At 42.4% G+C, this 24,017-nt stretch overlaps 1 long non-coding RNA gene across 1 annotated transcript in view; it reads left to right on the top strand.

Annotated features, from left to right (window-relative positions):
- LOC104147137 (uncharacterized) overlaps positions 1-24,017 on the top strand; it is a 108,683-nt gene that overhangs the window by 83,747 nt on the left and 919 nt on the right. The window contains exons 2-3 of the long non-coding RNA XR_694857.2: positions 22,594-22,777; positions 23,243-23,337. This is a non-coding gene — a long non-coding RNA (uncharacterized lncRNA). The remainder of the gene's footprint in view (positions 1-22,593; positions 22,778-23,242; positions 23,338-24,017) is intronic.

Below are 24,017 nucleotides of genomic sequence, written 5' to 3'. Positions count from 1 at the left end.
TTTTCAGAACTTAACTCACATAAGCCGAGAATTGATGACATTACAGTATATATATGTGTGTATATATATATATTTTTATATATATATATCATAGTCTATAACTCTATTATCAGCTCTTAACTACTTTAAAAGAAAGTGGTCCAAATTATTGCAACAAAGGTTTTTATCGGTTTTATCATGAAAAAGGCAATTAAAAAAATCATAACACAAAGACTATCCTTCCCCTTTGGAAGGATAGTAAGGTGGTAGAGACAAATTTATAACGCCTGTAAAGGAAGCAAAGTTCACTATCTAATTCCGGCCTTTAAGCAGCTTACAATCATTAAGGAATTCAGTATTCCCTTCCAATAACCCCTTGTTCCTTTTGTTTCCAAAAGTTTTGAAGGGTCTTTTCCTGTGCCAACCAAATAATGTTGCAGTGGAGCGCTAATTTTCTCCTTTTGGCATTTTTAGGAAATGTTGATTCAGTGCACATGTGAGTATCATGTTGATGAAACAGACAATCAGATGTAGAACTCCTGAGAAACCCAAATCTTTGGCACAAAGAGCCTCCTGATGGCAATAAAATGATATTTTGGATAACTGTTGATACAAAAACAAAATCACAGAATCACAGAATGGTTTAGGTTGGAAGGGACCTCTGGAGATCATCTAGTCCAACCCCCCTGCTCAACCAGGGTCCTCTAGAGCATATTGCCCAGGGATCACATCCAGACGGGTTTTGAATATCTCCAGCGAAGGAGACTCCACCACCTCTCTGGGCAACCTATGCGGGTGCTCTGTCACCCTCACAGTAAAGAAGTTTTTTCTCAGGTTTAGATGGAAATGCCTGTGGTTCACTTTCTGCCCAATAAAAAACCTTTCTAGCAGAGTGATACAACCAGTATTTGCGCCAGTCAGGGTAGGTGCCTCATCTGTGCAAACGCTATCCAATTTAGAGTAATCAAGCATGACACTTTCACTGGCTGTCACATTTTCAACATGTTTCCTCAGTTCTTCCATCAAATCTTCTCAGCCAGTGGTGGTAGATACTGGCAGAGACCAAACAGTTCCTGAATAATATCAGCATTCTCGTTCACTCACTGAACCTTCAGTGTGTTGCATTGCAGCTTTCATCAGCTGAGTGAGAAGAATATATGCATGCAGCTGCTGAAAAACTAATTTACACAGGCACCTTACTGAACTTTTCAAGCCTTTGCGTTACTACAGAGAGCCAGACACAGCAACCAGTTCGAGGTCATCATTCTGTGGAGCTCATGTGGACAAACTTTCCTTCACGATCTCAGAATACTTTTGAATTGGTAATGAATTAATTGTAGGGATATTAGCTGTATTGGAACCCTTCTATTTCTCAGATTTTGTTGTTGGCTTATTTATTTTCTTAAAAAAAGAATCTCTATGACAGGAAAACTGTCTCTTTTCAATCTGCAATCAGTTTGCAGGTTTGATAACACAGTCTCAATGGTGTTATGCTGGATAGAGCTTTGAGTAAAGGACTGCTCCAAATTAATCATTTTCCTGTGCCCATTGCATTATAGGCCAATGCCCTGGTGCAGGCCTCAAGCTGACTGCAGAAGAATAGTTGCTCCTCAGGGATGCTGAGGTAGGATACTGCAAAACCTGGGAGCACCCTGCTCCCCAGGAGGAGAGGGCCAGACTCAGTTTATGCCTTAAGCCATACTATTCTTCAGGCGCACCATGCCTATTAGCAATCAGCCACTTCATGAAGTGGGGGCGATTACAATAGTTGGAATAACTTGTAAATAATTTGGGAAAGCTAAGTGTTCCTAAAAATGCCCAAGGCAAGCAGGTTCCCTAAAAAAACAGCCTGCAGGGCTTGGCCAAAAAGGTGTTCGAGACTCTTTAGAGGACGTCTTCTAGACAGTAACGGCAACATGTGCATATGTCTTGTTTGCTGTAATAATTGTTGCTAGTATTTAGAATCATTCAAGCAGATCTAGGTGGCAGACAGCTCATTTTTGAGGCTTCTAGCCCAACAGCCTAAACTGGGGCAAGGAACGGAGCGTTTGATCTTGGCAAGGACAGACTCTGAAGGAGCTGCACATCCCGAGAAGAGACAACAGCCAGCCCTCTTACCATTCTTGCACTCAAGGGAGGAGAGGGGCTTTTTCAGAAAGGGGTGACAGTTTGTCATTTTGCTGTGCTGCTCTGCCTCTGCCATGGAGTTTTTAACTCAGCCTATTTGCTTGAACTCCAGTAGGCAAAAAGGAGAAAATCTGGTTCAGTCTTTGTGGGTATGCGCTCTCCCTGGAACATTAGACAAGATCCTCAGAGGCTGAACCTGACCCTTCGGGAAGGTGGCTGAAGCTTTGGTAGAAGCTGTGGTGGTACAGTCCTTCGTTCCAACTAACCGAGCTGTTCTCCCTCGGGTTGGTTAAAGCTCTTCTTGTGCTGCTACTGGCACCTTCCTTTCTTTTTTTGATTTATTTATTTTCCCCCCATATGCTGCGCTTATGAATATCATTATGACAATGAGAATAATTAAGTACTATGTAAGAAAGCATGCACATTTGAAATAACTGATGGAACCATCAGGAAAATTGAAGTAGATAAAGGGAAGGCTGGACTCTGCTGGGCTCCTTGTCCTTCTGGTCTCTGCTTTGGTACAGCAGAGCTGCCAGCTGTGACACAACCTGGGTTTTTAGCTCCAGACCTTCTGGCTGCCCCCAGAGTGCTGCAGACCTGTAGCCATCTCTGATTACAGCACCTCCCTTTCAACAGCAGGTTTGTTTATTGACTGAAGGTTGTTTATCTCTGTAGTTTGTTATGTCGGGATTCACAGATATTTTAAATACAATGCATGGCACAGACAAAACTGTTTTCCTAACTGGAAGGATAAAGCTGTTGGATGTATTTTTGGAAGGAAAGACCCTATTTTCCTCACTTGTATTACGGATTTTTAGTATTTTTAATACTGTGGGTAGGTATATGCCATAATTCAAATAAAGGAAGGTCTTAAATGATACCTTGGCTTTTAGCTTTAACTTCTGTTTACCCAGCCTTCAAGCCCAATGAAATGCTAATGCCCTGCTCAGCTTAATTTTAAGCATGCAGATAGATCCATCAACATCCACTGAGTCATGATAATCAAGAGCCCAGTTTGCTTTAAAAGGTAGTGGCTCTTAATAACGTTATGAGGACAAAGAAGCAACACACCTTGAAGGTTGAAATGCACCTTGTTGAAGATTGATACACTTATGTACATTCAGAATAAGACCGAGCAGAGGAAGCATCAGGCTTGGAAAAGTCATTCAGAGAAAGAGTCAGCCCCCTGAAAATCTGCAGTAAAATCCTGAAACTGGTGAAAATCACACAGCTAGACCTCACTCAGAAATCCCATATATAAACCTCTTATTTCTGACTTCAGCTTCAACAGGATGATATTCATAATGACCTCTGTGAACATAGACTTAATGAGAGTAAATTGCGAGGCTCTTACTAAAGCCAGCAGCTGAACAAAATAGTTTTCTTCAGCTATTTATAGAAAAAAAAGGTTCATGTAAGCACAGATGGGAACACTGGGAGTACCATCAATGTTCAGACTAAATTGTATTAAATTGTATTTTCATATAGTAAGTGACATTTTAAACATGCTTCTCCTTCTGGAAAATCTGAGGCAATGAATAATAAAATTGAATCAGATGGTGCAGAAGGTGCCTTGTAATTAGTGAGTACTCAAAGCACTGACTCACTTCAGCTCTTTATTTTTCTTTTTTGAAAGCTTCACCTGCACTGAATGTGACTTAGTGAATTAAAGAAGCAAAAAGACAGGAAAAGGCAGAGAATAGTTTATGAGCCATCCACTGACCAAAATTTGTTAACATAAAGCTTTTGTTAAACAATTATGAATAGTAAATTCATTTGTGTTTATACTGAACAACACTCTTTTTAAGGCTCAATCAAATCTCTAGTTAAAAGGCCCTTAGGGCCACCATACATTATGAGTGGAAGGTTTGGGTTCCTTTTAAGTCCTGTGGGAGAGTAGGGATTGTTGAGTTGATTGAGTTTGCTCATTGAATCAGTTAGCTTAATTTCAGTGAGGCTGTGTTTCAGAAACATTGAAACATTATGAAAACACATTTTTCTCTGGATTTCACATATTAAATCACATGGTTCCTAAACAGTAAAAGTCACTGCAATGGAATAATAGTAAATTTTGAATAATTGTTAGCAAGGATGGGGATTTTCATTAATGAATACATACATAAGTATCCTTTAGAAACTATTTTATTCTAGAGCAGGAGACAAACAGCAGTCCAATGTTTGAATACATTCTAGTCTGAAAGGTTAATGTTAGGGTCGTCACCAGAAGGACGTTTTCTTACAAGCTGCTACAAAAAAAGACTACAAGACAAATCTTGACCCAAACTATTTTGTCATGATCATAAGACTGTATATCCAGCTTAACTAGTACTGATATATTTTAATTTTAAATCGTCAAGATTTAGTGAGAAGGATAACATATACACACAGCCTAAAGGCTGGAGCTATGAAAGGATGGAAGGAGTTACAACACTGAGCCTTTCACAGTGCTGGGTTTTCAGGAGCAGAAGGCAAGTCCCTGAGTTGGACACGTGGGAACCTCAGTGAGTGAAGGGAGGAAACTGGCCCTGAGGCATGGGGTACACTGACACTGTGCCAAGGAGGAACACCAGGCAGCGGGGAGAGGTGCAAGCATTCAGGGAATTAGGAGTGAAGGTAGGGCTGACATTTACTTATGAGTCTAGATCAAGAGAAACTCAAGGTCAAATCCTTTCCCTGCCTGGAGGGAACTTGACCCCTTTATTCCTAAGGGGGCGTAGGGTACTTCAAGGGAAGCTCTTTGAGTGTCTCTTTTCAAAGTTATATCTCATTGCATGAAATATTTAAACAAGCCCTGAGCTAGAGAGAGAAAGGGAGAATGATTCCATAACCAGAAGCAAAAGCTTTAGCAAGTGAAATGTAAAACTTTGTTAAAGGCAGTCCAAGAAAAAAGTGATAGAGGAGGTTCTGTGAAGCAATTTGCTAAAGGCATGAAACTTAATAACAAAGGCTTCGACTGAATCAAAACCAGGACCCTAACCCTTTGTCAGTAATGCCCAGAAGTGAACAAGATGTAAACACTTCACACAGGAAGGACAAGGTCATGGCAGGAAAGCTAAATGAATTCTGGAGGGGATGAAGCCCAATGTAAACAGGTATCTGCACAGCTGGTACCATATCCAGTGGCAGAGGAAGGCGTGAAGCAGTGGCAACGGCTACTGCTGGGAAGCAAATCCTTTGCTCCTCTGGGAAAGGCAGTATTTTGATTTCTCCATCTCTATGTTCTCCACACAGAGGTGAAGAAAAGACCTGACACTGCTGATCTTTATGAGGCACGTATCTGGGGAACATCTGTCTCATTTGGAAAAAAACAGTGGAATAGAGTATGGAACAAATCAATAACTATTCAGTAAATAATTGCCAAGAACTCTAAAGGAGTTAAGTTTGGGATTTATTCTCAGAATAAATAAAGTTTATGCTGTAGGTACCAGAAGGAATGAAAGGCAACAAGTTTAACACTTTTTTGGTTTTTATAACCAGGATTGCAAGAGAGATGTGAAGAACTACAGACCATTATGCTTAGCTTTTGTACCAAGTCAACTCATAGAAACTTATATAAAGAATAGATTTGCTAGACGTGGGGATAAACTTGATTTACTGAGGAGCAGTCAACACAGCTTTTTTCCGAGGCAAGTCATGACTCACAAATCTATGAGAGCTCCGTGAAGGAGTCAGTGAGCATGAGAATACAGGTAATTCAGTTGATATAGTGCCTGCGGATTTCAGGAAAGCTTTCAGCAAGGTTCCTCCCCAAAGACTCTTAAAGGAACAAAGCTGCCATTTGGAAAGGCCTCTCATGGATTAATAACCGGTTAAAAGATTAGAAACAGAGAATGAGAACAAATGGTGAATTTTTCACAGTGGGGAAATGTTAACTGGGCTGAGGCTTTACCATGTCCTCAGACGCAAGCTGGAAAACTGGGCCAGATGACAAATTTTGGTGCTGAAATAAAATTATTTAGCACAGTCAAATTTAAAGCTGATTGTGAATGATTGCAGAGGATCTTTTGATACTAACCAAAATTCAGCACTGATAAGTGCAATGTAATGCATCTGGAAAAAAATATTTTTAACCATGCATAGACTGTTCTTGGCTCTAAATTAGCTGTTACCAATCAAGAAGTAAATCTCTGAGCTGCTCTACACAGGTTACTGTACGCTCATTGCTCAGGAGTGGTCAAAAGGGCAAAGAGGTTGTTAGAAATTATTAGGGAGAGGAATTGAGAGCCAAACTGGAAACACTGTTAGCCAGCTGCATTAATCCCTGGTGCAGCCATATTCCTAAAACTGTGTGTAGGTCTAGTCCTTCCCCCATCTCAAAAATGAAAAAGCAGAGCTAGAAGAGGTCCCGACATGGTAGATCAGAGGCATGGAACAGCCTGCACAGGAGAAGTGACCAAACAGACCAGCTTTGGCTTTGGGAAGAGGAAAAAGAGAAAGGCATATGGTAAAACTGGATAAAGTTATTACAGGATTATAGAAAGGGCATGGAGAAGGACCATTCCCTGTTTCTTGCCACACAAGAATTAGTGGGACTGTAATGCAATGGTCAAGCAGTTTTAAAACAAACGAGAATGTACTTTTTCATACAGCTCATAATTAAAGAAGGCATTCATTGCTGAGGGAAGCTGTGAAAGCAGAAATGTAACTTGCTTCAGTAATGGATTAGATAAATTAGGACAGGTCCATTGGCCCCCCCATTAAACATGATAGTCTCTGCGTGACCTTCAGCTCAGGTGATCTCTAAGGCACCAATGGCTGGAAGAGGTGCTTGATGAAAGAGCATGCTGTACTTTCTTAGGAACTTCCCCTAAGTATCACGTACAGGATAGTTTGGGAAACAGGACTCTGGGCCAGTTGGTCCTAATATGTTCTTATGTTAATCAGCTAAGTGATTAGTGCATTTACTGTGAAGGAGACTCCTTTGGGAGCACAGGGAGTATGAATATGCCCTTGATTCAGCAAGTCATATATGCTGATCATGGGTATCTGTAATATCCTTCCTGTGAATAAAGCGGACAGAAGCAAAGGGGATCTACTCTTGTGCTTGATATTATATATGCAACTATGGTCTCAGTGTTTGATATCAATGGAAGGTTGTTTGTACTGTAACAGTGTAAATGCAAATGTTTCTATGTAGTCTGAATTTCTTTGTGTGTTAAATGAGATGCAAGGACACAAAAATGTGGCTGGATTATAGTGGAATTTAATCAGATACTGGCATACCATCTGCTTACATATTACTGATTTAAAATGTGTAAGTAGGCTAAGAATGTTTCTGAAATTGTACCTCTTCTCAACAAGCAACTATTGTCACTGTAAGTTTAACATAAAATCAGCATGTATGCAATATGGCAAACTGCTATGTGGTGTTTAGTTACATTATGCTAATATATTGCAGAAGAGGGAAGTAATGCATAATAGCAGCTCCTCCCTGGCAGTTGTTCCTCGGGCAAAATTCTGGTGGTATTACATGGTAAAGGAAATCCCAGAATGGATGAGCTATGTGATAAATCATTGAGAGTGTCAGGAATTATTTGTAGCATTTAGCAATAAAATACAATATTGTCAGTATTGTGTAATCCAAAATCTGATTTCAATAACAGAAATTTAATCTACAATAATGTTGCTCTGTGTCTGTGTGTGTGTGTGTGTGCGCGCGCGCGTGCAAACATTCTTTGCTGGGGGAGGGAGGGGATGTGCTAAACAGCTTTTACGCCTGCCAAGAGCAGCTGCTTCTTTTTTTCAGAAAAATTCAGGCATAAGGACAGGTATAAGAAGGCGCAGGAATAAGTAAGTAGTGGTATCAGAAGGCAGTAAGAAGGAAGGTGTGGGTGTGCAGATGCGCCCAGGATGTTTCACTGCCAGTCCTGCCCAGAGTGCTGCTGTTTGTAATGGCCAGCTTGTTTTATCTTCATGTATTTTCTCTGAAAAGAAGAGCTGCCCTGAGGATGTCAAAGCTGAAGTTCTGCTGCAGGGCGATCGTAGCTAGCCAGGGAGTGCTTGTGCGCTGCACACTCTCTCTCATGGAAGATCTCTCTTCACACCCTGCCCAAGATCTCAAAGTGTGGTCAAAGCACTGAATTTTAATTGGCACAACAGTGCTAAATGGTTCTTTCATAGTCCTGTACCCTTAATGTAAAGATTACAAAATCCCATATTTAATGTTATAGGAGCATTTGACAACAAGATACACATACATCACTGCAAATGGGAAATGAAAAGTGGAATTGTTACTACTTCACTCATTTAGCAGTTTCATTCACTGAACCCAAGTGTTTTGACAAGGTCAATAGCATTATACAAGCTGTTGTACAGTAGGAGAAATCCAGGCACAGCAACAGTGCCTTAACTCACAACAGTGAAGTCATTTGCTCCAAGTAAAGCAAGGCATGAGTTTTGTGACTCACAGGCTGCTGCAGGCAAGACTGCTTCCCATTCAGCGTAAACAGCATTCAACAAGAGAGTTACCGTTGCTGTTCTGCAAGTCAGAAGTGATGTGAAATGTACAGCATTTTTTCAGTGTTGAAAGTTGAAGATGTAAATGATAGTAAGTGAAATACAACCTTGGGGTATTTTTCTTAAGGCAATGGCAATAATATGACAGAATTAAAAGAGACCGTGTAAACAATTATGTTCTTTGCATGTTATCAGTAAAGCAATCTATTACATAGATAAAATATAAAATACTGATTTCAAAATTTATCCAACTAGATGTCAATAACAGGTTAGCCTGCTTTTCAGACTATGGGCTGTGGGCTCCTCTGGGGTCCATGCACTTCTTCAAAATGACTCCTGAAATAAAACTGTGTTGGTAAACTTAGACTTCCTATGGAACTTGCAGTACTATTTAGAAATGTTTGCAGGTCTGCAGGTTAAACAAGGAGGAAAATCACTTACATAATATATTTAGATTTCAGCCAGCCTGATTAACTTTTATTGCTTTTGTAGAAAACATTTCTTTAATCACATCAGAAACATTTAAAAACATTACAGTCTTTGCAGTTGCATGCATTTTTTTTTCTTGGTTGTTTTGGTTGCTCTTTAGTTGCTGCTCAGTGCTAAGTCCTGTCTCTGATATTCATAGATAATTTTGGCCAAAAACACCCTGTCTGTTGATCTATTTCTTGGGCACCACCATTACTCCTGCCTATGAGACTGTACCGTGGAAAAAATAACCCTGTGAGCTCTTCAAAGAAAGCTGGCCATAGAGGGTGAAATTTGCCATTGTTGAAGGCCTTTGCAGCACATGGTGTGATTTCTATTTTAGTAGCCACTTCGAAAGAAACTTGAGTTTGGGGAGGAATTGAACCTATGACTGCCACTGCTGAATTTTGCAAACAGTTTTACCCTAAAAGGAAGGATGAAGTTTTACAAGAAGCCCAAAGAGTTGATTCTGAGGAAATATTCGTAAAATGGCAAAATATTTTGTTGTGACAGTTTCAAATCAGAAATCTTTGCCTTTTCTTTTCAAAATGTTTTTCAGATTTTCTTTTTTTGTTTGTTTCCCTCCCTCCTTGTTCCACATTAAAGACATAAAGGTCTAAATTGCACATAAGGGAAGTAAACCATTTCATTTCAGGTTGAATGAAAAATTGCAAGATGCTCCAAAATGAAATCATTTCACAGACAGAAAGTGCAAAAAAGTGTGTTCTTTTTGAGTGATTTTCTGCTCCAAACCGTTCTCTTCAGCCTGTGAGCCAACAATCTGTTGTAGCCCAGCTCTGCACTTGTCTCGTTTAAGTCTCCATGGCAGAGCTTAGGTAGGACTCAAAAGTAACTGAAGCCATGTCCCAAGCTTCATGCAACCCGAGTGATTCATTCAGATTTCACCCAATTAACAAAGACTAACTGCTTCTTCAGGCTGATATTGCAAAGGGGTGGGGGAAGAGGCTCCCCAGCAGCTACAGGGTTCTCATGTGACTATCATTACCCCATGCATTAGCATTTTGGTTACTTCAACAACTGTATCTTCCCAGCACAAATGCATTTGTCGTTTAAATCACCCAAAAGTCATTCTGTGGATGCAAGGCCAAAGCCTTATAGGCATAGTATATATATCACCATTATCAACACAGAAGCTAGCAATAGAACAGGGTTCAACAGATCATTAGTGCAGGAAAAGAGTAACACCTTTTATCCAGGAATTCGGAAACCCCATCAATTATCAGGCAAAACTGTAATTTACAGTAATTCCAAGCAATTCAGTCGACCAATAAGGACTTGTTGCTTAGATGAAAACCACAGAACCCCTGCCTTATTAAAAGCAAAACTGTAAAGTTCAGCAGACAAAGGCAAACAGATCACAACATCAAAGGCCTTTTGAAGATTAATACATTGGCTGAATTACCAGAGATTCATTTAGAAGCAAACGACACAGACATTCATTACATCTGCAGCCATTTTTAGCTTATCAGAGTATGTTATTCATTTACAACATTCTCTAGTCCTTAACTTACAGCTGTATATAATAGGATCAAATTTTTTTGCAGGCTAAACTTTTTGGGGTCATGGTCTAGACGCCTTTAGAGGAAATCTTCTGACTCTTAAATGAGTCGTTTGGAAAAAAACTCTGCTAGTCAGAGTGATCTTTGCTGAGGCATGGATCGGACAAGCTAGAGAGAACTGTTGCAGCTGTGTTATATAAAAGGAAGAGACAATTTAACGGAAAATTTCATACTTTGCAGAAATTTGATTGCCTATTTTCTCTATGTAGATATCTTATTAAAGCAGCTACAGCTGCTACACTGAAGGTATATTTTCACTGATGATGATCAGGATGGGAGTGCCAGAGCAGTATGTGGAATTTAACATTTTATTCTGTTGCGGGATTACAGTAAACATTTACAAATCTCTCAGCTGTTATTTTCCTTTTATTAGGCAGGAGTGAGAATATACTCCTTATGTCTGCTCTTTTTGTCCAAGGGACATAGAGTGTTCGTTGGTGCGAGGACCTTACTGGGCTGAGCATAATGGCAAAAAAAAAATCATCAGTGAAGTGTGACCATCTCACCTGCCAGTATTACTGAATGCAGGATATGCAGGATAAACTGGTTCCTTTAGCAATGTAAGCATAGATTGTCCTACATTGTTCTCCCCTCCATCTCTCCCTTCCTCACCCAATTTTTCTTAATTTTAGATCCTTTTAAAATTGCATTGAGATGCTACAACCTGCATCTTCGTAGATTTCTGTTTGTAATTAGCACTGGAGAGGAATACGTCATAATTCTACATCATAAAATCTCTTAGCTTCGCAGCTATGTTAGTTGCATTTCTTCACTGAGGACAAAGCAATCCAGAACTGCTGTCAAATGTTTTATGTTCTACCATTTGGAATTTGTTTGTGTTAACAAGGTAATGTTGCATACTATTTGCGGTATACAAAGTGCTGCAGACTAAACATTCTTGGGCTACAATTGTTCAACAGCCAAAATAATTTGAAAATTCTATCTACATATTCTCATTGAATTGTGTATGATTTTCATAAGAACAAGATCATTGTTAAAACAAGAGATTTTTAGGGATATTAAAAGTAAAAGATCTTTTTCTCCAAGTCTATGATGTGAATGATTCTTCAAGCTGAGTCAATAAATGTGAATGTCCCAGTACTTTAATTTTCTTAAATGTCTGCAGAGTGATCCCTGTTGTCCCTGAAGGCAACAGTTTAGGACTGGATCCCAAGGTGAATAACCCTTCCGAAAAGTGCAGCAGCTGAAAGCAGCCACTTGTAGCCTGTCTGTAGATGAGAAACTAGCAGTTCTGCTAAACAGCTATTTTCTCTCTCTCCCACTCTGGATACTTAAGTGATGCATCATCTGAAGATTAGTCTCCTATTAGAGATACAGCTTGGAACACATCAGCTTACATTCCACCTTTTGATTTTGTAAAGCGTTGAAACTTCCTTTTATGTGTCTCGTTCAATCTCACCATACTCATAGTCTTAGCAACCTGAATACAAGTAGTTATTTAGGCTACTTCAGCCTGGTCAAGGAATACATCATGGGAGCTTACATGAGTATTGCAGCCAGTCCAATCAAGTGGTAGGCTGAAATCTCTTCTTCAGTAAAATAGATCAATGGCAAGCACTGGCTTAAGTGTTGCCAGGAACCCACCAAATATTGTATTACTAATGTTCTTTTATTCTGAGTTCCCATCTTCCATTCTAGATGCCCCTTAACACCTACAGAAAGAGATGAAGTGGTACAGAATAGGATGGAGAAAAGTTTCTCCAAAGACTGTGGTAGGTACGCTCACAAGTAACTCATTCTCTAATTCAAAGTTGAAACCACTATACTTGTACAATTCCAGCTCCTACTGGGGCCAGAGATGTTTTTTCATACCATCAGATGAACTTCTGGCCGGTGGAGGAATCACAGTTTAAGCAATGGACTGTACAGTGCAACTTTTAGCAAATTTTTTAATAAAAAGGAACTAATTGTCCTGCAAGTCGTCCAAGGCAATCTCCTCATGAGCCTTCAGCCAGTTCTGCCATTGTGATTGTATTACAGCGTATTTGGAATTGCAGCTGGTATCTCAAAGCCTCATTGGGAAAGCACCGTCAGCAACAAGGTCTAAGAGGAGACTGGTTTAAAGTTGTTCAGCTGGTAAGATCTGAGCACTGCTCTTTCGGTAAAGCAGATGTATACTGGTAAGGCGAACAATGTGGCAAGCAAATGAGAGGAAAAAAATATTTCTCCCAACTGAGTTACCACTTGAAAATTCACATCCAATGTGAATTAGTGGTTAGGCAAGTGACAAGAGAAAAATATGGGAAAGGAAGATTGTCCATGAATTACTTTATTTTTATGCTATATGGAGGCATCACTGTGAGCACCACCACCATACCTCCATTAAACCACCTGAAACTTATTTTTTGATGTCTGTATATTATATAGTGTTCATCTCCTTGAGCTTGGGATTACCTTTAGGGGAAAAAAAGGTCTTGAATGGATGGTGGAAGATTTTCCTCCTCAACAAAACAAAGTATGATGGAGACAATATCCTTGCCTCCTATTCTAGCAGGAAATGAGGCTGAATGTTGGTCTATTTGAAGAATGAAGCAAAGGCAGCTGAATTTCACCTGAGTATTTCCGTTCACTTTGCTGTCTTTCAGTAGTATCTGCAGAGAAAGAGACTTTAGTTTCTGCTACTGATGAGTGGCTTCCAGGGTGTGAGGGCAATTAAATTAATCCCCATACAGTGGATCAACACAAGGTTATTATATCACTTTAGATCCAAGTCAGTCCTATTCCCAGCTCCAGGACTTGGGTGGCTTTGAAATTATACCTTCTGTCTGCACTGTTCACTGCACTTGGGTGAATTTCAGCCACAGGGAATCATTTCCAATGAATAGCTTATTGGGTGAATTTTATCTTTCCTTTCCTATTTGCAAATGATTAGTGAAGAGAGTACTGTTTTCTCAAATGTATTTGTCATTCAGACACATTGGCTGAATCAATTATTTGAGAAATTCATGATCCATAGTTCATGTTGTGGTCAGGACATAGCAAAAGACAACCCTTACTAGATCTGGATGCTGGGATTTGTTGAAGAACCAGTGAGATCAAAGCCTTTACCCTTCATCATTGTTTCTTTCATTCACTCACTCCCCCAGTGCTGCAATCACAGATCTTGACTTCCCTTCCCAGCAAGGAGGTTGCTGCTGGTCTGGGAGGATCAGGCAGAAAGTCATATGGGTTAGAGCTGTGCTGCTGCTCGTGAATACAGGTTTCAGGTGTTACCAGTCAAAGTCCCTGAGCATCTTCCAGCATTCATCTCCATGTGGCTCTCTGATCTCCAGGATCTTCTCCAATTCCAGGATATTTCCTTCAGTTGGGATCTTCACTTTTTTCCAGATCCCCTTCTCTCTGAAATGCCTTCTTCTTTCTGGGAATACTTCTTTTCAGCGCCAGCTCTTCTTACATGAATCCCAAGGTCCCATTTTTCCAAATCTAAATAGAAGCACAGAACATGGTAAGCCTCCTAATTGATGTGATTGCCTCATGTGTCTTTATTAGTGGGAGGATTCAGGATGTGCCATTTTTGTTTAGCCCAGCTGTTATCAAAATTCACAATCAGCCCACACCAGTTGCAGCTAGCAAGCGGCTACTTCCTGATAGTTTAAAAGTTCAATTTCAGACATGCACATGTACTGCCCCTCATGCATGCACTCATACTTATCTGCCACTTGTTAGCGTTCACAGTTCGAGCAATTTTTTACCTAGAATAGTTTGTTCATCAGCAGTTTAAGTATCTGAGTAAGTATCATCCCCACTGCTTGAACACAGCCAAATACCAACACAGGAATGCAGAATTCTGCAAGAAATTCTGCGCCACTAACAGAGGCAGTGAACAGATGCAGCAGTTTGCGAAGCAGTGTCTGAGCTCTGCTTAGACCTTTTGTGGACCTTTTTGGAAGTTGTGGAGGCTTTCTGGGGACTCCGGAGGAACTACGGGGTGCTTGTTGCCAGCAGGAGAGGAGAGCTAGGCAAGGACAACTGCAGGAGGCCTTAACTTCTTCTGGGAAGCTCTAGCTAGGAGTAGCTGCTGCTAACAAGCTCTCTTGGTTGCCCCTGATGAGATGGACTCGAGGCCTTTGATCCAGGTGACCCACGATTAGGTGGGTCAAGCACCCTGTGAGTCATTGCGAGGCAGAGGCCTGTATAAGAGCCAGGTCTGGAGTGCAGCCCCCAGAGCACAGTGAACAGAGGCTGGGTGACTCCCTGCTGCAGGGGACAGATGCACCTATTTGCTAATGTTACCTCTTGTCTAGAGAGGTTTGCTGCCTGCCAGGGGCTTGAATAAGAGATGTCATGGAAAGACTGCCAAGGCTTGTCCATGAATCAGACTGCAGCCCTCTACTACTCTTCCATGTGGGCACTAATGACACAAAGGGCAAATTGGATACCATCAGACAGGATTTCAGAGCTCTGTGAATGTTGGTCAACGGTCTGGGAGCCCAGATCATTTTCTCCTCCATCCTGCCTGTGAGGGGGAAGGATGGGAGGAGGAGTAAATGGATTTTCCAACTTAACAACTGGCTGCACCGCTGCTGTTGGCAGCAGGATTTTGGTTTCTATGACCATGGAACCCTGTTTGAAGTTCGACAGCTGATGGAGAGAGATGGGATCCCTCAGGAGAGCGAACTTTGGTCTCTTCAGGGACCTACTTAGGGGAACCTCCTGGGGTATGGCCCTTGAAGGAAGAGGGGTCCAAGAAAGCTGGTTAATATTCAAGTATCACCTCCTCCAGGCTCAAGATCGGTGCATCCCTCTGAGTAAGAAGTCCAGCAAAGCGGGCAGGAGACCTGCATGCACGAGCAAGGGACTCCTGGCAAAACTCCAACAGAAGAAGGAAGTACACAGAATGTGGCAAAGGGGACAGGCCACTTGGGAGGAATACAGGGACGCTGTCAGAGTGTGCAGGGATGCGACAAGGAAGGCTAAGGCCCACTTGGAATTAAATCTGGCAAGGGATGTCAAGGACAACAAGAAGGGCTTCTTCCAAGACATCAAGAGCAAAAGGAAGACTAGGGAAAATGTGGGCCCGCTGCTGAATGGGGCGGGTGCCCTGGTGACAAAGGATACGGAGAAGGCAGAGTTGCTGAATGCCTTCTTTGCTTCAGTCTTTAATGCTAAGGCCAGTCCTGAGGAATTCCAGACCTTTGGAGACAAGAGAGGAAGTCTGGAGAAAGGAAGACTCTCCCTTGGTGGAGGAGGATCAGGTTAGAGATCTGTTGTCCAAACTTGACATCCATAAATCCATGGGCCCTGATGCACCCCCAAGTGCTGAGAGAGCTGGCAGATGTTATTACTAGGCCACTCTCCATCATCTTGGAAAGGTCCTGGAGATCAGGAGAGGTGCCTGAGGACTGGAAGAAAGAGAATGTCACCCCAGTCTTCAAAAAGGGCAAGAAGGAGGAGCCAGGAAACTACAGGCCTGTCAGCCTCTCCTCCATCCCGGGAAAGGGGATGGAACAGCTCCTCCTGGAGGTCCTCACTAAGCATGTGGAGGACAAGAAGGTGATCAGGAGTAGTCAGCATGGATTCACCAAAGGGAAATCATGCTTGACCAATCTGATATTCAAAACTCGTCTGGATGTGATCCTGGGCAATATGCTCTAGGTGACCCTACTTGAGCAGGGAGGTTGAACTAGATGATCGCCAGAGGTCCCTTCCAACCTAAACGATTCTGTGATTCTGTGATCTCATATGCCAGTAAATACTCACTGTATATTCAGGAGAGTGAGATTGGACTTTGTTTCCAGAATGTCTTGTACTTGCTTGCTTCTCTAATCCTAAGAGAAGTCCCACTGGGACAGATAGCTGACTCTGGATTTCACAGAACCACAGAATGGTTGAGATTGGAAGGCACCTCTGGAGATCATCTAGTCCAGCCCCCCTGCTCAACCAGGGTCCTCTAGAGCACATTGTACAGGATTGTATTCAGACAGCTTTTGAACGTCTCCAGCAAAGGAGACTCCACTACCTCTCTGGGCAACCTGTGCGGGTGCTCTGTCACCCTCACAGGAAAGAAGTTTTTCCTCACGTTCATACAGAGCTTCCTGTGGTTCAGTTTCTGCCCGTTGCCTCTTGTCCCATCACTTGGCACCACGGAGAAGAGACTGGCCTCATCCTCTCGACATTCCCCCCTCCCCCCCCTTCAGATATTTGTACGCATTGATGAGATCGCCTCTCAGTCTTCTCTTCTCCAGGCTGAACAGGCCCAGCTCTTGCAGTCTTTCCTCACAGGAGAGATGCTCCCGTCCCCTCATCATCTTTGTAGCCCTCCGCTGGACTCTCTCCAGGAGTGCCATGTCTCTCTTGTCCTGGGGAGCCCAGAACTGGACACAGCACTCCAGGTGAGGCCTCACCACGGCTGAGGAGAGGGGCAGGATCACCTCCCTCGTCCTGCTGGCAACACTCTGCCTCATGCACCCCAGGATCCCATTGGCCTTCTTGGCCACAAGGGCACACTGCTGGCTCATGCTTAACTTGTTGTCCACCAGGACTCCCAGGTCCTTCTCTGCAGAGCTGCTTTCCAGCAGGTCAACCCCCAGCCTGTCCTGGTGCAGGGGGTTGTTCCTCCCTAGGTGCAGGACCTTGCACTTGCCTTTGTTGAACTCCATGAGGTTCCTCTCCACCCAGCTCTCCAGCCTGTCCAGGTCCCTCTGAATGGCAGCACAGTCTTCTGAGGTATCAGCCACTCCTCCCAATTCTGTATCATCAGCAAACTTGCTGAGGGTGCACTCTGTCCCCTCATCCAGGTCAGCGATGAATACGTTGAACAAGACTGGACCCAAGACTGACCCCTGGGGGACACCGCTAGCTACAGGCCTCCAACTAGACTGCACCACTGACCACAACCCTCTGAGCTCGGCTATCCAGGCAGTTCTCAATCCACCTCACTGTCCACTCGTCTAGCCCACACTTCCTGAGTTTACCTGTGAGGATGTGATGGGAGACAGTGTCCAAAGCCTTGCTGAAGTCCAGGGAGACAACATCCACTGCTCTGCCCTCATCTACCCAGCCAGTCATCCCATCACAGAAGGCTATCAGATTGGTCAAGCATGATTTCCCTTTGGTGAATCCAAGCTGACTACTCCTGATCACCTTCTTGTCCTCCACATGTTTAGTGAGGACCTCCAGGTCCTGTTCTCCAGGACCTTTCAAAGATGGTGGAGAGTGGCCTAGTAGTAACATCCGCCAGCTCCCTCAGCACTCGTGGATGCATCCCATCGGGGCCTATGGATTTGTGGATGTCATGTTTGGACAAAAGATCTCTGACCCAATCTTCCACTACCAAGAGAAAGTCTTCCTTTCTCCAGACTTCCTCTCTTGTCCCCAGGGTCTGGAAATCCTGAGGACTGGCCTTAGCATTAAAGACTGAAGCAAAGAAGGCATTCAGCAACTCTGCCTTCTCCGTATCCTTTGTTACCAGGCCCTTCCCCTGCTCCATTCAGCAGCGGGCCCACATTTTCCCTAGTCTTCCTTTTGCTCTTGATGTCTTGGAAGAAGCCCTTCTTGTTGTCCTTGACATCCCTTGCCAGATTTAATTCCAAGTGGGCCTTAGCCTTCCTTGTCGCATCCCTGCACACTCTGACAGCGTCCCTGTATTCCTCCCAAGTGGCCTGTCCCCTTTGCCACATTCTGTGTACTTCCTTCTTCTGTTGGAGTTTTGCCAGGAGTCCCTTGCTCGTGCATGCAGGTCTCCTGCCCGCTTTGCTGGACTTCTTACTCAGAGGGATGCACCGATCTTGAGCCTGGAGGAGGTGATACTTGAATATTAACCAGCTTTCTTGGACCCCTCTTCCTTCAAGGGCCCTACTCCAGGAGATTCCCCTAAGTAGGTCCCTCAAGAGGCCAAAGTTAGCTCTCCTCAAGTCCAGCGTTGCAATCCTACTTATTGCCCTGCTCCCTCCTCGTAGGATCCTGAACTCCACCATCTCATGGTCACTGCAGCCAAGGCTGTCCCCAACCTTCCCATCTCCAACTAGACCTTCTTTGTTTGTTAGTACAAGGTCTAGCATTGCACCTCTCCTCGTTGGCGTCTCCACCACCTGAGTCAAGAAATTATCCTCAATGCTCTGCAGGAACCTCTTGGACTGTTTGTGTCTAGCTGTGCTGTCTTGCCAACAGATGTCAGGGTGGTTGAAGTCTCCCATGAGAACCAGGGCCTGTGAACGTGAGGCTACTTCCAGAAGTATGGAAGTATATGTATGGAAGTATATTTATGTTTGCAGCATTCCCCCAGACCAAATAAGGCAGGGATGCATTCAGCTCCAGTGGATCCAAATCGAAGATCAGCAGCTGAAAAAAGGACCCAGGAGCAAATCAATTTCTTAACAGTTGTAGAAATAAGAATTCCTAGCTAATATGAAGAAAACTGAGTCACTATAAGGTTAATGGCATCATTCAAGTTCCACTGTTTCTTCTTGTTAGTGAATTAACTAAATCAGTAATAATGATCTTCTTCCTGTTTCTGCTTTCTGAAAGAAGGCCTGAATCCCGCTCCCAATTAAATCAATGGTTAACTCTTTTTGATTTGAGCTGTACATGATCAGAACCCAAATTAGCTTTAATTTATTACAAAGACTAAAAACGCAAGTGGAAGTGTTAGAAGATTTCAAAAGTAGATTATTGAGCTACAGAGGTAGAGTTGGGGGGACAAATATGAGCTTACGTGATGCGGAAAGGTCTCCCATGATCAGAGAGGTTAATTAAAGTAAGTTAACGAGTAAGTTAGGTTGGTGTTTTGATGTACTATGTTTCCCTGAAGCTTTTTGAATGCATCCTGTAGATCACATCTTCACTGAAACTGCATTGAAAATAATTTTGTCTAAACTGTTTTATCTCAGAGAAAAATCACGTGCACATGCGTCCTGTAACTTCAGCTTAGAACACTGTCTCAAAATAAAAAATTTAGAATGGATTGTGTTTCCCAGGATATCTAAAAATCCATAATGGACCTCTGATTTGGGGTGTTAATTGCTGGGCCATGGTTTCAGATGGATCCTAAGAAATACTGTCACACAAATACTGTTGAGACAGGCTCATATCTACAAAGTTTTATTTGCAGGGTCAATAGTGGCATACAGTGACTCTGAAGTTACCTTTTAGGGGGAAAAAAAAAAAGAGAGAAGGGACAATACATTGGGCAAGGAAAAAACCTTAGCAGGGTTATTCCCGGATGTCCAGACAAACATCCTCCTGTGGCTGTTCTCTCCCGCGCAGCAAGTTAACATGATGATGAGGATATCTTTTTGTGCTATGTTTCCTACCTCAAACTGTATGTTTTTCACTGGGACCTGCTCAGATTCCCTATTGTTTTTCCCCACTTCTGACACTACCAGTGCTGACTGGACCATGCTTTGGTCAGGTGCAAGTGTTGCACACTGACAAGTTGCTAAGTTTTGTGCAGGTATATTATTGGGTAATACTTATCAGCTAATATCAACTGTGTTATTAACTAAGTCTTCTATTTCCTCTGTTACAACCAAAACTGCAAAACAAGAGGTAGAAAGAGGGATGGGGGAAAGAAGGGGTGATTCTCATGCTGTTGGAGTTTGTAGGTGCAAGACCGTGAGAATAACATACACGAGAACAACAGTATGAGAACAACAAGGGAAAAATGCTGTCATAACGTCTGAGGAGAAAGGCTATAGAGCTGTGAGGGGAAGGCAGGCTACAGAACTGCAAACGGGAGGACCTCAGCAAGACGTAAGTTAAAGCATTTCAAGCAAAGCGCAGTAGTACCTTGCTGCAGGAAGGACTGTTCCTGGCCGTACCAATACACCAGCATAATGCACAGTGATGCCCTTCACCTTCCCCTGATTCTGTTTTCCCTCCTGTCCCATGACTGTCGCATACACTGCACCTGTAAAGCGTCTGGGTAGGAAATGTCGCTTGGCAGGGGTCTATATTGACTCGTTCTTCAGGGCTTTCCTCTCCTTTGACAGCCCTAGGTACTGTGCCAATGCACAGTCCTGCACAAGTCCCACATGACACCTCTCCATCTTCCTTCCTTTGCAAGTGTTACAACGTCCTAAGCAAATACCTGGAAAGGCAAATGTGAGCCTGAGACTCCAGCTAATATTTACTGAGGGCAACATGATACGGGACAAGTTGCATCCTACAGTCCTGTTCATTAGCAGAGGAGTGCTCTTGGTGGCTCCTAGGAATGTAGGGGATGTGCAGCACTCCAAGCTAGCCTAAGGGCATGAGAAAAAATGGAAAAAAGTGGTTATAACTGCATGCAATTCTCAGTTGTTGCTCCCCTTTCATAGACAGAGCACTAGCGGTGGAGACTGGTGATTAATACAGCATTAGTGCAGGATGCTCTGAGAAAAATATAGGTCAAAAAGCTTTCAAATATCCTGCTTTAAAGAGCTTATAATACATTTCCTGACACATTACTGTAACCAAATGTTAACCTTTTCTGAGGTCACTTGTAAGCAATTTTAGACAAAGTTATGTTATGCTGATCTTGCAATCTGCTTTGGGAGCACAAGTCTGAGAGCTAGAAGCTGAATCAGGTGCTGACAGCTTTGCCTCCAAGTGTTTCAGAATAAAGATTTTCACCTAACAGATAGCTGCCAGGCTCTTACCTCCTGGCTCCTTTTATGTTTGGAGAGACTGCAGAGAAGTCTGCCTGAATATTAAGGGCCCCTCTGTGCAGTCTGCCCAGTGGGTTGTGAAGGGAGGTGCAGATGGAACAGGAGGAAATCTGGTAGCTTTCTGCCAGAAACCTGCACAGCAGGCAAGTTTTGAAACCCATGTGTGCTGAACCAAACTCCAGAGATTCCCATACTAGGCGGTGTTTCATTTTGATGAATCGGCATTTCTCATCAGGAACGGGTTCCATCAGAAGATTTCCGGCCAGATATAATCAAGGATGCTTGAAAGCAATTCAATACACAGTCCAGGAAAGGAAATAACTGCAAAAAATACCAGTTTATATACATTTTCTGAATTGTTCAGTAATTACATTTGTTGAAGATATAATTCATGCATGATTGTTTAGAGTTGTCCCTGCAACGTTTATCAGCTCGTGCACAATTATCTTTCTTTCCTTCCAGCATCAGTCTGTAATCAGTTCTATGAACCCTTTGAGAGATTTGTTTGAAGACAATGTGTTTTTGTAGGGAGTAAAGATGGGAAAGAAAAATGTTTTCAAAAGCTGCAGCCAAAGAGAAAGCTGGTAATCAGAGAACTAAAAGGAAGCTGTGGATTTTTCTGACCTAGTGAAAATAGATTCAGGAAGAATTATTTTTTTTTTCCTCTTTCTGCATTTTCTTCTTATATTATTATTATTTCTTCTTATTTTTTCTTATACATTACATTTTATTTCTCTTGCTAAGCAGTGTGAAACTCTGATGCCTTACCACAGCTCAAACCTTTTCTACATATGGAAAACTGTATTAGTTTAACTAAATGATTGTATATTAATTCTGTACAGTATCAGTACAGTTCGAGTGGTACGATCTTTTTAATGTGAATGCAGCTGCACTGGCAGAGGCTTTGTACTGGTCTGGGAAATGAATAAGCTAGGTAGCTATAAGGAATTGTTGTTCCAGTGTAACCATGCTCACACTCAGGGTTTCCTTGCATGAGTCAGTCAGTAGGAAACATTTCCTACCTGGCACATTTACAGTTGTTGAAAACAAGAAAAGCTTGTGTGTGTACTAGGTCATAAGGATGAAATGTTGTTGGAAGTCTCTGGCTGCTTTGTGCTACTGTAGCAATATATGGTATCTATAAATCTAGTTTAGCAGCTTAATTAATCAGTTACAGCAGTTTGCATCACTAAAGCTGCTCAGCCAAAGCACACAGTAAATTTACCTCATGGAGCCTTCTTCTGCCCCTATTCGTGCTGTCTTGATCCTTGTGTGACTGCACTGACACAGCTGAGCAGTATTCTCAACCCACTGCTGGGAAAAGAGCCACCGTGCTTATTTGTTCCTGAGACTGACTCTGACGTTTGTCTTTCCAGCTTCTGATGACTTGTGAGCATTGCCACAGCCAAGAAGGTTTCCTTGGACTGATTCAAACCATCACAGGAGGCTGGTGCTCGGTTTCGTTCATCTCAAGTCCAGCAAGTTTGTCAGTGGCAGATTCTCTGCAGTTCCCCAGCTTCCCTTAGTGTGTGATTGGTGCTTTTCTCTCTCACTCAGGAGGTAGGTATCATCATACACTGCTGAGAAAATTCGGGTGTAAAGAGCTGGGTTGGGCTGGGAGGGGTTGCTTTGTTTTATTTTTGACAATGCATTTGAGTTCATGTCCCTCCTCAACTAGTCCTTGGCTGTTGAGCACACTGGTTGTTAACCCAGGCTTGCTATCTTGGTATCTATTCTCCATCTGATCTTATTAAATCCAGTTGTACTTTGCAATGCTCAAATACACTGACATGCTTTTCTGTGATAAGGAACACACCACTTGCTGTAGATGATCCTGTGATTCAATGACAAACCTATGCACTGATACCTGTGCGACTCAGTGAACAATGGTAGAAACATAGCTGTTTCTGGATAATACCATTTCAGTAAAGCTTACTTTCTATGCCTCTCCTGAGGATGGCAGCCCTCCTGGAGGACATGAGTATTTCCAGCTAACACAGCAATAATCTGGATCTGTTTTTTCAGAAATGAAATGGTACGGAGGGCTTATTTACTTGCTGCCATCTAAGAAGAAGGGACAGCAGCATGGTTATCTAGGTAGTGATGACAAACAATGAAGGGTAAGCTGAATGAGAAGCATTTGAATGTCTTTTTTGGACTGAGAAAATCCTAAATGTCAAGGATGTGACTATTCGAGATTTGAAGTTTGCTTCTTGTTAGTGTAGATGTCATTTGTAAAATGCAACTCTGGGTCCTGAGTGTTTACCACATTCTCTAGTCAGAGCCGGCTGACATGGTTAATGGTACTTCTTCTTCATCACAAGACTTTATCATGTGATATTCAACTATTGGTTATTAAAATTGATATTTATACAATATCACTAAAACATGAACTGTTTTCCTGAAAAACAATCTTAATGCGCTCTTCCAAGAGATAACAGTCTGGTAATATAAAACTTAAATTCTTTAATTAGTAGAGCAATCATTTCTTTCTTGGTTTCAGTGAATTACTTGCATAAGGGTTGCAAGTTGAGTAGATATGTAGACTTAAGCTAGACTAAAGCTAGACGAAATAAGACAAGAGGACATATATTATAGAGTTAATGAGAATGAAGGATAGGGATTACATCATTAATATAGTCAGAAAGTCACAGTCAGTTTATTATCACAGCAGCACTGGTCTTCCCATTTTCAGGATCAGTCCTTCGTGAGGGAAGATTAGGGTATCTAGCTTCTTGCAAAAAAAGGGTGTTTTAAGAGAGAATGAGCACAAGGCTGGTTACAGGATTCTGAAAGCAAG

The sequence above is a fragment of the Struthio camelus genome, chromosome 1 (assembly GCF_040807025.1).
Source record: "Struthio camelus isolate bStrCam1 chromosome 1, bStrCam1.hap1, whole genome shotgun sequence".
NCBI lineage: Eukaryota > Metazoa > Chordata > Aves > Struthioniformes > Struthionidae > Struthio > Struthio camelus.
Note: the sequence above shows the minus strand (reverse complement) of the source record. Positions and strands in the feature narration are given on the sequence as shown.